Source organism: Peromyscus californicus, unplaced genomic scaffold, assembly GCF_007827085.1.
Source record: "Peromyscus californicus insignis strain IS unplaced genomic scaffold, ASM782708v3 Scaffold_8__1_contigs__length_139910024, whole genome shotgun sequence".
Lineage (NCBI taxonomy): Eukaryota > Metazoa > Chordata > Mammalia > Rodentia > Cricetidae > Peromyscus > Peromyscus californicus.
In genome coordinates this window covers 87890701-87903343 of record NW_026294606.1, presented here as the reverse complement: position 1 = coordinate 87903343, position 12643 = coordinate 87890701, and the positions used below count along the sequence as shown (strand labels likewise).

Sequence of the window (12643 nt, the reverse complement as noted above, 5' to 3'; positions counted from 1 at the left end):
AGAGCTACACAGGGAAACCCTGTCTCGAAAAACCAAAAAAAAAAAAAAAATGTTTGTGTTGGGGTGGGGCAGGGGCACCCACGTGCATGCACACTCCAACGTCACAGCATGTGTGTGGAGGTCAGAGGACAGCTTTCAGGGGTCAGCCCTCTCCTTCCACCATGTGAGTTTGGGGGATCGAACTCAGGTTGTGAGGCTTGGGGGCGAGCGCCTTTCCCACTGACCATCTCACTGGCCCTCCTTTTGTTTCCTTTCCTTTTTTGTGGTGCTGGGGATCTAACCAACTCTCCCCAGCCCTTCAGTCTTTGCTTTTTAACCAAATATTAACCCATTTATATTTAATTTAATTATTAACATGATTGAATTTAAACTATCTTGCTATTTGTCTTTTATAGAAACTTGGTTTTTTTGTTTCCTATTTTCCTTCTTGCCTACTTTTGAATCATTTGGCTATTGATTTTACTTAGGAGATACACCTCCGAGCTTCCCTTATTTTTGGCAGCTGCTCTGAGGATTATGATGTCTTTGCTTTGGACTCCTATCACAGCTACACTGAATTGATCTGATGCTATGGAAGGATGATGTTGTGGTACCTCTTCCCTCCTGTCCTGTGTTCAAATCACACACTCCTTCTGTACATACCATGCTCCCCACCAGACACCATTATTTCTATCTTGTCATCATCCAAAGAGACTTTGTGTTACCTCATTCTCTTGGCTTCCTTTCTGGATTGGTCTGAGGCTCTCCTGACCATTTCCTCTCTGTCTTGAAGGACTTCTCCACGGTGCCTACACACATGTCTGCTATGATGGACTTCCTCAGATTTTGTTTACCTGAAAATGTTTTATTTCACCTTAATTCTTGAAGGATGTTTCAGTTTTCTTTGTTTATAGGTTTGTTTCAACATTTTAAAAACACTCTCCTGCTGCCTCTGGCTTGCATGGCTTCTGATTAGAAGTCATCAGTATTCCTTACCATGTGCCCCTGTCTGTGACACACCTGTTTTTCTCTGCCTGCTTCTGGGGTGGTCTCTTTAGCTTTGGTGTTAGTAGTTTGTCCACAATGTGCCCGCTTTTCAGTTTTATGCCATATGACCTTTATTGATTTGTGGATTGATATTTTTCATCTGATCTGAATCTCTGTCCTCTCCTTCCAGGTCCTGATCACATACATGTGATACTGCTTGAAATTCTACCACAGGTGGTAGGATTTTTGTTGCTCTATTTTTAAGTCAGGGTCTCATGTATCCCAGGATGGCCTCTAATTCAGTCAGTAGCTGAGGATGACCTTGAACATCTGATCCTCCTGTAAACACCTCGTGAGTTCTTGGATTATAGGTGCAAGCAGCCATTGTGCCTGGTTTATATAGTGCTGGGGATCAAATCCAGGGCTTCATGACTATTAAACAAGGGCTGAAGCATGTCTATAGCCCTGTTGAGTTTTTAAAATTGTGCTTAAACTTGTATTTTTAAAAAGGGATCCATATTTGTGTCTACTCATCATTTTTCTGTGGTCCAAACGGCTGCTCACCTGTCTTTCACTCAAATCTCTCTCTTCTGATTTCAACATCTGGGTCACCCCTCTCTGGGTTTGTCCTCTGAGATCTTTTCTATAAAGAGGATAATATTTGTTCCAGCCATGAAGCTTTACCCAGCAAAGCTGTTTTGAACCTGTTAACAAAGGGGGCTACCTGGTACTTCTGTGCTAGGGCCCTCATCACCCTGCTCTCGAGACTTGCCTTTCCAGGGTCACCAGCCAGTATTAGCACTCCGTCTGCCCAACCCGAACACTGTCGCTGGTGCCACATCACCTCTCCACCCTCTGGTGACAGTTCTCGTGGGGCCTCTGCATTTCTGCTCTTGTCATGTGTGGTTCCAGGGAACTCCTGTGTACAGCTCTGGCCTCTTATTTGCATAGCTTCCTTCTCTCTATACTCCACTAATTGCAGACACCTCAGTACCCTTGAACACCAACCCCTGCTTCCTCTATCTGCTAAGACTAGTGCGCTGTACTGGTCTCCACCTCACTCAGCAGAGGCCTGAGAACCTTCTCCAGGCAGAAAGCTGGGGGTGGTTTGTAGCTGTCTGTGCAGCACCTGAAAATGCTTGTTCCATTCAGTTGGTCACAATTTCACTGCTGTGTCAGACCTGACAGCTTAAAATGGGCAGAGTCACATTGGCTCACAGTTTCACCAGCTTCAGTACGAGGTCAACCGGCCCCACTGCTTTGGGCCTGAGGGAGGTAGAGTATCATACAGCAGTAGAGTGTGATAGAGACTTCTCACCTCACAGCAGCCGGAAGATGGGGAGGGGAAGAAAGGGAGGGGAGGAGGAGGGAGGGGAGGAACGGAAGGGAAAGAAAGGGGAGAGAATAGAAAGGAAGAGCCCAGGACAAGATACCCGCTAAGGGATGCCCCCAGTGAGCGCCATCTCCCACCAGTCCCCGCCCCCAGTAGTGCCATCTTAGTATGAATCTCTCAGTGAATCTATTCACTGAGGAAGTCAGAACTCTCAGGATCCAGTCACCTCTCAAGGATTGGATCCACAGCTGGGAACCAAGCATCCCACATAAGAGCCTTCCAGAAGACATTCTACATCTAAACCACCATGCGCAGGGTTTGTGCAGCTAAGCAGCTGTCTTTGGCAGGCATATAATTCCAACGTCTGTTATTCTAATCATGGCCAGAAGCAGTCTCACCATCCACCTCCTTCCCTAACTTCCCGTCCTTCCATCTGTGATGGGATTCCTTCAGTACCCTGGTCCCACTAGAGCCTTTTCCATCCCCCCAGAGGCCATTCAGATGCGACGTCATTGGGTACATTTGGGGGTCTCTGCAGGGGGATGAGTCTCACTCTGAGCCTGCTGATGCTCCACAGGCTAGCACTTCACCTGAGGAAAGTGTGCAGGCCTTTTGGGGAGCTTAGTGGTTACCTTGTTGATGTCATCACACAGTGTCTACAGACATGGGTTTGGGTGGGGGCCGCTCTTCCTCACCCCTGCTTGCTTTCTGCTGGGCAGAGTGGATGTCTAGAATGCAAAGATGAGGGTCTTTGGATGCCACAATCCCAGAAATAGATCCAGGGGAGCTGGAAAATGTGTTTCTGCTTTGGGATTTGTTCAGTATTTAACAGAATGTCCTTTAACGTCAACCATGGTTCAGGCTCTGGGGTTGAGATGAAATGCTCTGCCCTGGAAAAGCTATGAGCCTGGAATAAAGGTAGGGGGAGCAGAGAAACAGGCAAGTGATGTCTACCAGGAAGCCTGTGTGGCATGAGCTTGGGCAGCCTCAGCCCACCTGGAGCAAGCTTGGAAGCCCTCCTTGGAGACACCAAGCAAGGCCATGAGTCACCAGGAGGAGGGCTGGGAAGGAAGGCATGTGAAAGGGCTGGGGGACTGCAGAGAGTGGAGCTCAGGTGCACTTCACAAGTACTGAGGATGAGGGATCAGCCCCAGAGTGCTGTCACAGGATGGTGGATGTGACCCAGAGGTCAGTGAAGAGTGACAGGCAGCTTCAAGTTAAGCATTATGCTCGTAAGTTTCACTGTGGCCACTGTTGGTGGATGGGCTGCAGAAAGGAGGACCTGAGCAGCAAGGGGACCAATGGGGGACTCTTTCAGTAATGAGAAGAGAGGAAGTAACAGGTTCAGGGCATGCAAACCCACTTCTGAAGTGCTAGTCTCCATCTCCACAGAAGGACCAGAGCTGAGATCACATGCCTTCACTTGTTACAGGGAACAGCTGCTGCATGCAAGTGACCTCTCTGTGGATGCTGGATGTTTGACTCTTGTTAAATGCTGAGGAGACTGAAACTCATGGGAGAGGGCCAGTGCCTGCCTAGCTTCCCAAGATGCACACAAGATATAGAGCCAGATTTCAGACTTGACAGCAAACAAGGGCCCTGATGCATGCAATCTCTCTAGGGTCCATTTGCTGGGCAGGGCTGAGCAGAAGTTAGTAAATGCAGGTCTATGAAGATACACATGTGTGCATAAACACACAAATAACTCATGCTTACATGTGTGCCTGAGCACAAATGCATATACATGTGCATAGCCCTCAAGTTTACACATACAACATGCTCACATACACACTCTCACACATTCAGGCACTGAATGGATACACTCAGTTAAAGGGTAGGATGGAGGATTGTTTCTGGAGCATCCCTTGTCTCCGATGCTTCTGGGGTCACCCTCTTCCTTGGGCCAGCAGGTGGCTGCTGGTGGGAAGGTTGGCAAAGGGTGCCAATACTCTTTCTCAGCACACCCAGAAGCACCTTCTTTTTAAGTGTGGGTACCACATACAAGTGCCAGACTCGGCCTCCTGTCAGGACCAGAGGCTGTCTCAGGGACCCATGCAGGACCCCACACAGAGGAGGTACCAGGGTTCCCAAGCTGGATGGTGCAAACCCATGATTCCTCACCGACTCTGTGAGTGTGGAGTGCTCCCAGGAGACCAAGGGCTACACCTCTACCTCCCGGCCTTGAGAAAGCAGCTATGTCTCTGACCATGACACACGTGGCTCCCAGCCGCTCTCCCCCTGTCTTGCCCCTATGCTCTCCTCACAGCCACACTGTCTTCCTGAAGGAATACAGAGGTCCCCACCACCCACCCATGTGCCGTGACTCCCTTTGGCCCTTCCTTCCCTTCCCTTCCCCTCTGCCCCCCTCACCCTGCTCTCTCTTTCCCTCCCCCATCATCTCTCTCCCCCTCTCGAGCAGCAAGAGAAATGGAAGTCGAGATCTTCTCTTGGCGATAATTATTGAAAAGTTCAGTCGGAGACAGACAGCGATGCTGTGAGCAGGCGGGCAGGGGAGGGACATTAAAATGCACACGCACAGCTTGCCTTGCAACAGATGTTGGCATAATTAGAGAGGAAAAAATTATGAAATTAATTTGTGGTTCAATGTAAATTTCACCAATGGGGGGAAAGCTGAGCTCTAGTCACCTCATGCGTGCACACGGGCATGCACACATACCTGACATGCCCACACGCATACGTGAGCACACATACCTATGTGTACACACCTGAATATGCAGATCCCAAATTCCAGGGGAGTGGCGGCTGTCAGGCCTCTTCAGGGGAAAGATGGGTATGAAAAATAGGAAGGAAGGGATCCGAGAGTGGTTAATCCTGTCAGTTTAGCCACTGGGATTGCTGAAGATGCATCCCCTCCCCCACTTGGTGGGAAGAGCGTGGCTAGTGGAGCTGGATGGGTCCTTGGGTATCACAAGAGCTGGAGTGTGACAGTTATTATAGCTCAAATGCACATAAAGCTGGAGCTGGGGCCTCACCAACCTATTCCTTACTGTGTGCTGGGCCTGTCTTTGACTGGGCCTCCAGCTATCACATGGGCAGATCAGAATGGAGAGAGCATTCTGGGGTCTGGTGGCTGGGGAACAGGCAGGGCCTTGTGGCAAAGGTGGGGTAAGGGGGTTGGTAAGTCCTTGCGGGGAGGGCCAACATGGATAACTTGGCTGGTCAGAGGTCCTAGAGGGTGAGTGCCATCTGAGGTGGGTACAGCAGAGAGGGACATTCCATGTAGCCAGCCTCCTGCCCAGCACAGCTATGGGGACCTCCAGTGAGCCTGCAGGGGTCGCTGGGCAGGTGAACATGCAGAGGCACCATTCACTACTTCATAGAGACCACACACAGGCAACCCTGCCAGGCTGGAACTGGCTCCTTTCTTCTGTTTCAGTGACCATGTGACCTGCTGGTGCTTAATTATTATACCTTTCCAGTGAAGACTGTCACTGGCCTCCCCATCTGTCACCCTGGGCTAGTCACAGGAGGATTCTCTGAAGGTTTCTGCTCTACACTGGCCTCCACACAGGGTCACCTTCCTTGACTGGGACAGTATCAACTCACTTATGCATGCTCAGCTTTATCTTTCAAACCTCAGTGTGTCATCCTGGGGCTGGACCCGAGTCACAGTCCCCACCCCTCCTGTTCCATGGCGAGTCTTCTCCTAAATCCCTTCCCTCACTCTGTGTGTCCAACACATCCATCATTTCCCATCTGCTCCTCTCCTACCCCCACATGGTTGTCTCTTCAGCCATGTGGGCTATGGGGCCTGCACCTCTCACTGATGCTCCCCTGACCCCCACTCTCTCCATGGTAACTGCATCTTCTAGTACCCCAGATGCAGGCTCAAGCTAGACATGCTCCTCCAGCCCAGTCAAGCCTGTGCTCCTTACCCTGTGTCCCCTCAGGGTCACCCATCCTGGTGTGCCCTTCATAATCAATTTGCTGCCTCCCTCCTCCAGGAAACCCTCCCTGACTTCTCTCTGCGGAGCAGGATGCACGCAGCCACACTGTTCAGCGATGCCTTATCATCAAGGTTTGTGCGGCTGGCGCCACCTTCCTCCACAAAGGCCACAGTCTGTAGATCAGGCCCTCCTGGCACAGTTGTTGACAAGTCTAGACCCAAGGGGCTTGGGGAGATAGATTTGAGAGGCCCAGCTGTGGCTGTCAGAAGTCTGGCTCATAGCAGTTGCACACCTAAGGAGAGTAGTGGCGGGCACTGTCACCTCCGCTGCACTGGTGGTGCTGCCAGATGTCAGGCAGTGGCCTCAGACCCAGTGAGACCAATTTAAGTTCTGCAGGTGATCTAGGGTCCCAGAGACACTTAGGAGTAGCTCCAGCATAACTTGGAATGGAGGGTTACATATCTTATTTATTCTTGCTCTCTCTCTCTCTCTCTCTCTCTCTCTCTCTCTCTCTCTCTCTCTCTCTGTGTGTGTGTGTGTGTGTGTGTGTGTGTGTATGTGCACATGTGGGCATGTACACGCTACTGTGCACACACGGAGATGAGAGGACAACTTGTATGCGTCAGTTCTCTTCTAACATGTGGATCCCAGGCATCAAACTCAGGTTGTCAGACTTAGCGCCAAGCATCTTTTACCCTCCAAGCCATCTCGCTGGCTCCTAGAGCAGAGATTTAAATGTGGCCTGGGGCACCCTCAGGCCCACATACAAGAGGCTAAGAGGTCCCAAGTGATTATGATCAGGGCCGTGAGACCTGTGAGTGTTGGAGCCAGTGCTGATCCTAGATTTGTGGTACCACAACGGTGTTCTGGTCTGCTGTCTCTGTGGAAAAGGGCAGGGCCTGGTTAACAGGACCGAGATGGGGGGAGGTCCACTGCCCCGCCTGTTTCTGGACCTCTCCAAGGTACTGAAACAAGTACTGAGTGAGGCTAATGCCTTGGGCCGGAGGCCTGGGCCTGGGAGCTCTGCTGGGCTCTCCCTCAGCCCATCCATGCCAGCTGTGTTGAAGACTGATGATGCTCCTTATAGTCTCTGATAGACACTTGAAATCAAATGGGTGAGGTCAGGCCTTGGGGTGACAGTCTTCACCCTGCACTTGCTGTGTGTCTTGGTCCGATTTTCCACTCCCCCTCTGACCAGATGCAGTATCACCTGCCCTTCTGCGTGCATCAGATCTGCCCTCAGGCACTGGTCCCACGAGGGTGGAGGGAGCCTGCTCGCTGCTGACTTCCGGTTGCCTTCAGTTCCGATTGCCTCAAGCCCTTTAAACCTATATCATCGTTTCCAGCTAAAATAAGGAGTAGAAGGGGAAAGAGAGGCTGGGTGAATCCACATGTTCCTCAGGGGAACCCTCTATATGTGGGTGTGTAAGCATCTGAAGCACACAGGGAGAAGACCACTGCTGAGTGGGAGACGGTGTAAGCCCTACACTAATAATGACCCAGCCAGGGTGTGTATGGTGAGGATAGAAAAGATACAACCAGCAGTCACAGGTTGGCCTGTGGTCTGCCTGAGGGACAGTGTGTGCCCCATGTCGGTGTGGCATGTAGACATGTGTGTTTCAAGGGTTGTTCCAGGCAGCCCCCACCAGATCCACTCCCCAGCTCATTAAGGCTCTCCCATTATTCTGACATTTGTGCACATCACGTACCGGCAAGAAGTAATTTACTTAGAAGAAATTAAAAGTTCATTTTAATTGAGCGCACACTGCAGTATGCAAATGCACAGCACATTATGTACACTGATGCAGAGACAAAGCTATCATCAGCGCTTAACCCTCCCTGTGCTGGGCTTCTCGGCTCCAGGAGGGGCTCCAGGCCTCGGGAGGGCTTCCCGACTCCCCAGCAGGAGGAATCAGCAATGCTTAGAGTCCTAGGACATCTCTAGACAGTAACACTACCTGTGCACTGGACCTGGGGTAAGACTGCAGGCTCCACCCAATCCAGGTCCTGCTCACAGACTTAATTGATGAGGCCTCAAAACCAAGCCCTGGGTTCTGGTGGGGACAAGTGCATACAGGTCTACAGTGACCCAGGACAGGCTCAGTACCATTGTGCAGGCTACTCTGAGCCTGCCTCCTGGTGGATAGGTAAGGTGTCAGATCTATGGTGGGGCCTGGTATCTCCTGTGGGCTTGGTCTCCTGTAAGAGGAGGGATTGAATCAACTACCATTTCCCCAGGATCCAAGTGCTTTCCAGCAGCCCACGGCAGAGCTGTGAGTGGTGGTCTCCCTGCAGGCTGCTCTCCTTCTTGAGGTTAAAGTGCAGTATTGTGTCAGGACCGGATGCATCCCATACACTCATGACGCTTTCGAGCTGAAGCCCTGGAGGTTCAGAGAAGGCAGCCGCTGCTCCCCTTCCTGGAGAGGCTTCAAGAGGTGGGGCTAGGCTGGAGTCTGGCTCAGCTCCTGGAGTCCAGACCCTGTACTGAAGGGCTCAGGGACATCAGGAAAGAGAGGGGGACGTACTGGGACTTCTCTTGACCCTGTCAGACTTTCTCAATGGGGCTCTTGCTATTACCCAGAAAAACAGAGGTGTCAAGTAAGCAGAAAAAGGACCTATCAGGAACAGCCAGCCTGACCCCTGGCAGGGTCCCCTCCCAGGAGGTTCCAGCAGAGGCTGAAACCAAGGTAGTAGAGCCTGGGTGTGTGTGCCTGGATCTCTGGGACCTCCTTGCTTTATCTATGGGTGGGCAGTACTTGGCCCCTCCAGATGGCTGTGTGGCACCACCCAGGTAGCAAGTGGCTGGGATGTGTCTCTGTCTTCCCACAGCTTCCCCTCTGCCCCTTCACTCTCTGCTTCTTCTGTCTTGGGCAGCAGCAAACACCTGTTCAACCCAGCCAGCCCTCTCCAGGACAGAGCAGAAGGCCAACTCCCATCTGGCCTCCCTGAGGGAGTAGACTGGTCAGGAGCAAGACTCCCACTGGAGCCAAGGCTGGTCCCTGGGATGTTGTTTTCACGTTGGATTTTTGCTACCTGTCAGACCTGGGATTTTTAATGACAGTGAAATGAAGCTGCTTCACAGATGTGAGATGACAGCCAGCTGCAGGAGGCAGACAAATTACCTCCAGACCCAGCCCACAACGCCCACACATCCACACAAAGGAAGCCAGCCTGCCTCACTTGGATGAGCAGGAGCGGCAGGGGGCCTGAGCAAGCTGTTCCTGCTTCCCCAGGGCTCCCGCCCTGCTACAGGGCAGTGCCTGCCCTCCTATGCAATAAGGGCAGCCTGGCTACAGACTTCTTGCCCTGGCCTTTAGAGTTCACATGAATGTGACCCTCTCCTAGCCACAGCCATGTCCCCTACCCAAAGACCAACTTCCTACCCATCAGCCATTCATCTCATAAGCCTCCGATGAATACCTGCTGGAGCAGGAGAAAGAAGGGCTTGGGCCACTATAAACCCTGGAGAGTGGAGGTTCAGAGAAAGAAGGAGACACAGAAGGAAAGGAAGCCAAGGAAGGGGATCTTCAGGAGGGAGGGAGCCCACAGCGGGAAGGAAGCCAGAGAGGGTAGCCAGGACCAAGTTTCTCTCAGCTGGACTTGGCTAGCTGTGAAGTATGGAAGCTCTTTTGTCTCCCCTGGAGCTCTGAGACCCTAGGCGGGTGAGCACTTTGTTAGAGAGGCCCATGAAGGGAGTCTGGACTCTGGATCTACACTGACCCAGGAACCTGTATTGGCTGCACACCTGGGATCCTTGGGCCTCCGCTCTCCACTCTCAAAGAAAGTCTCACACTTTAGTTCACGGGCCTTGCCTTTTCCTCTTCAGGAGGCCCCAGGGAGTCAGGGGAGAAGAGATGTGGCCCTGGGTACAGGCAAGGTGGATTCAGGATTGGGGGAGGTGTGTCCATCCCTTCTGTCTATCAAACAGAATAGCAATTGTGACCTCCCAGATGGAACTAGCCTCACACCTGTTCCCTGTTGTACCTTCCTCCCTAGGTAGTAGGCGTTTGTCTCTGTGCCCTCTGAGCTTTGGGATGTGTCCCTAAGGTCTTCCAGCACTATCAAATCCTCATCCTATAAAACCTCCCCCTTTAAACATACACCTGATGGTTCCCCTGAGGGACCAGAAGAGTGTTCTGCTGATGGTTGTGGGGCTTGGGATGAGATACTGAACTCTGGGTGCCTCTTCTGGTGTCACAGGCGCACATCTTAGTTGAGCTTGGTTGGCTAAACCACAAAAAGGCTCAGCCCTGCCTCTAGCCCTCTAAGTCTGTGAGTCCAGAAGTCCAGCTGGGTCAGGGGCTCTGATTCCTTATATGGGGACCAATTGTGTCTTCAGCACCTGCTCCTGCAGGGTCCCGTCAGTGTGTGGCTCCCTCACGGCCAGCAGTTTCCCGGTTCTAGGTCTCATTTTACGCTTCGGATCTACTGCCTCTGTTCCGTCCTGCCCACAATAGGCTTCTGAGATAGCTGGCCCAGTCCTGTTCCAGAGTGTTCTTATCACCCTTGTTTCTCGGACCTCAGCCATGCCCCTCTCATTGCTAGGCCTCCAGTCTGGTCACCAAGACCCTGACTCTGCAGTTGAATGATAGGGTTTTTGTAGTCATCAGTCCTGTCTACTGACCGTGGGATCAGTACTTCTGGGCGCTGGTCTCACTGGGCATGTGCCAAGAGTCAGGCTCAGTACAAGGCTCTCTGGGTTCACCCCGGGCCACTTTGCAAATGTGCAGACTGAGGGCAGTGAGAAAAATCCCAGGAAAGCCACAGATGGTGAGCAGCTTGCCTCTGGGTCTCTAGGCCACTGATATTGCAAAGAGGACTTGGCTCCTTGCTTGAAGTGGCCATCAATGCCAAGGCCATGTGGGCTCTGTGGGAACTTGCATGGTCCATGTTTGTCTAGAGAGGGCCTCAGCTGGAGGACATCTTGGTGTTCATCCATTCCATTTGGCCAAAAGACTTCAACTATGGCTCCCCAGAACTCCAGATTCCCAGCGTCTTGATTTCTGTTCTCAGACCTTAGCCTTCTGCCTGCCATGGGTACTCGGGACCCTAACAGCCCTCTGCCTGGCCCTTCCTGATGGGCCTAAACCTGCCTCCAGCAAAGCTCCTCTGTTATGAAGAACCAAGCCACATGAAACTCTTTTCCAGTACTTAGAGCTGCCACAGCTTAGTCCTCCGGGAAGTCATCATGCACAGCAAACACTGTCATTTCTGCACTGTGGAAACACAGTCCTGATGAGAACCAGAGTCGCCTGCAATCACTGCAACTCACTCCACCAGGCAACGTGCCGGCTCAGGGAGGTCTGGCTGTTTTTAGGACACACACTTGAGTCCACCGTTCAGCCCTGGCCTGACACATCACAAGCCCCTAAATATGGTGGGGACCCATTCCCCTGTGTCTCGGTGTCCCTTTGCCTCCTTCCTCACACCAGCTCCATCAACTGGAGAAGCATCGCATTCTGCAAGAGCCAAGGCAAACGGTACTTCCTGCAGGTACTGGACTCTCCAGGGGATGCTTACTCCAGGGAATGCTGGGAGCTATTTGCAGCGTCTCTCTTATCATTGGCCACCGCAGCCAGTAATTAGCCTGTGAGGAAGGCAGGGCAGCCATGGCTAACCTGCCACTTCTTATATGCCCAGCACTATATTGACCCCAGATGTGGGACACGGTGAACAATTGTGGAGCAAACGAGCAGACAAATATATAGAGGCAGTGAAGTGGCAAAAGGACTCACGCCTGGCTCCTAAAGATCAGCCAAGGAGGAGTGCTTGGGGTCATCTGTGAGTCCCCACACTGTCTAACATGGAAGGGGCTAGAAACGTGGCCCCGTAAAGTCAGGGACAGCTAGCTGAACCCAATAGTGTGTTCAGGGGCACCCCAGAGTGGTCCAGTAGCTCCTAGGTGGGCTGAGTTGGGTAGGCAGGGTCTTTGGGGGAGGGTTAGCTGCACCCCCATGCACTCCCTCCCGGAGGCTCCAGATGGAGAGTACAAAGAGTTAAGTCCTCTGTGAGCAACTGCGAGAAAGTGGTAAACAATTTTTCTCTCCCTCGGCTAAATTAATATGCAAATTCCTAAGCCCCCTCCACTGGCGTCCCCTGCCTTGAAATTAGCGAGGTAGAATGCTTGGGCTAATTATGCATTCAAACGAGCAGGCTGCGTTCTTGCGGCGCTAAGAGGATGCGGAAAATGATTGTAAGAAAATGGAATTGACATTCGAGCGGGTCCTTCTGGGACATCTGGAAGTGCTCTCGCGTGCACAGCAGATGTAACCAGGCAGTGACCGCCAACCACCCCTGGTCTGGTGGTGGGTTCAGAGGCCAGGGGTGGCTCTGCGCTGTTGCTCTAGGGGGAGAGGAGAGACCATGAATAGCCATCTACTTTCCAATTCCCCACCAGCTAAGCACCTTTATTCCTGCCCTGACAAACAAGATCCTC

The 12643-nt window shown here is 52.0% G+C and overlaps 1 long non-coding RNA gene across 1 annotated transcript in view; it reads right to left on the bottom strand.

The window, feature by feature from the left end:
• The window catches only part of LOC128103493 (uncharacterized), a 30629-nt gene that overhangs the window by 8764 nt on the left and 9222 nt on the right, over positions 1-12643 (bottom strand). The gene's annotated exons all lie outside the window — the stretch shown is intronic.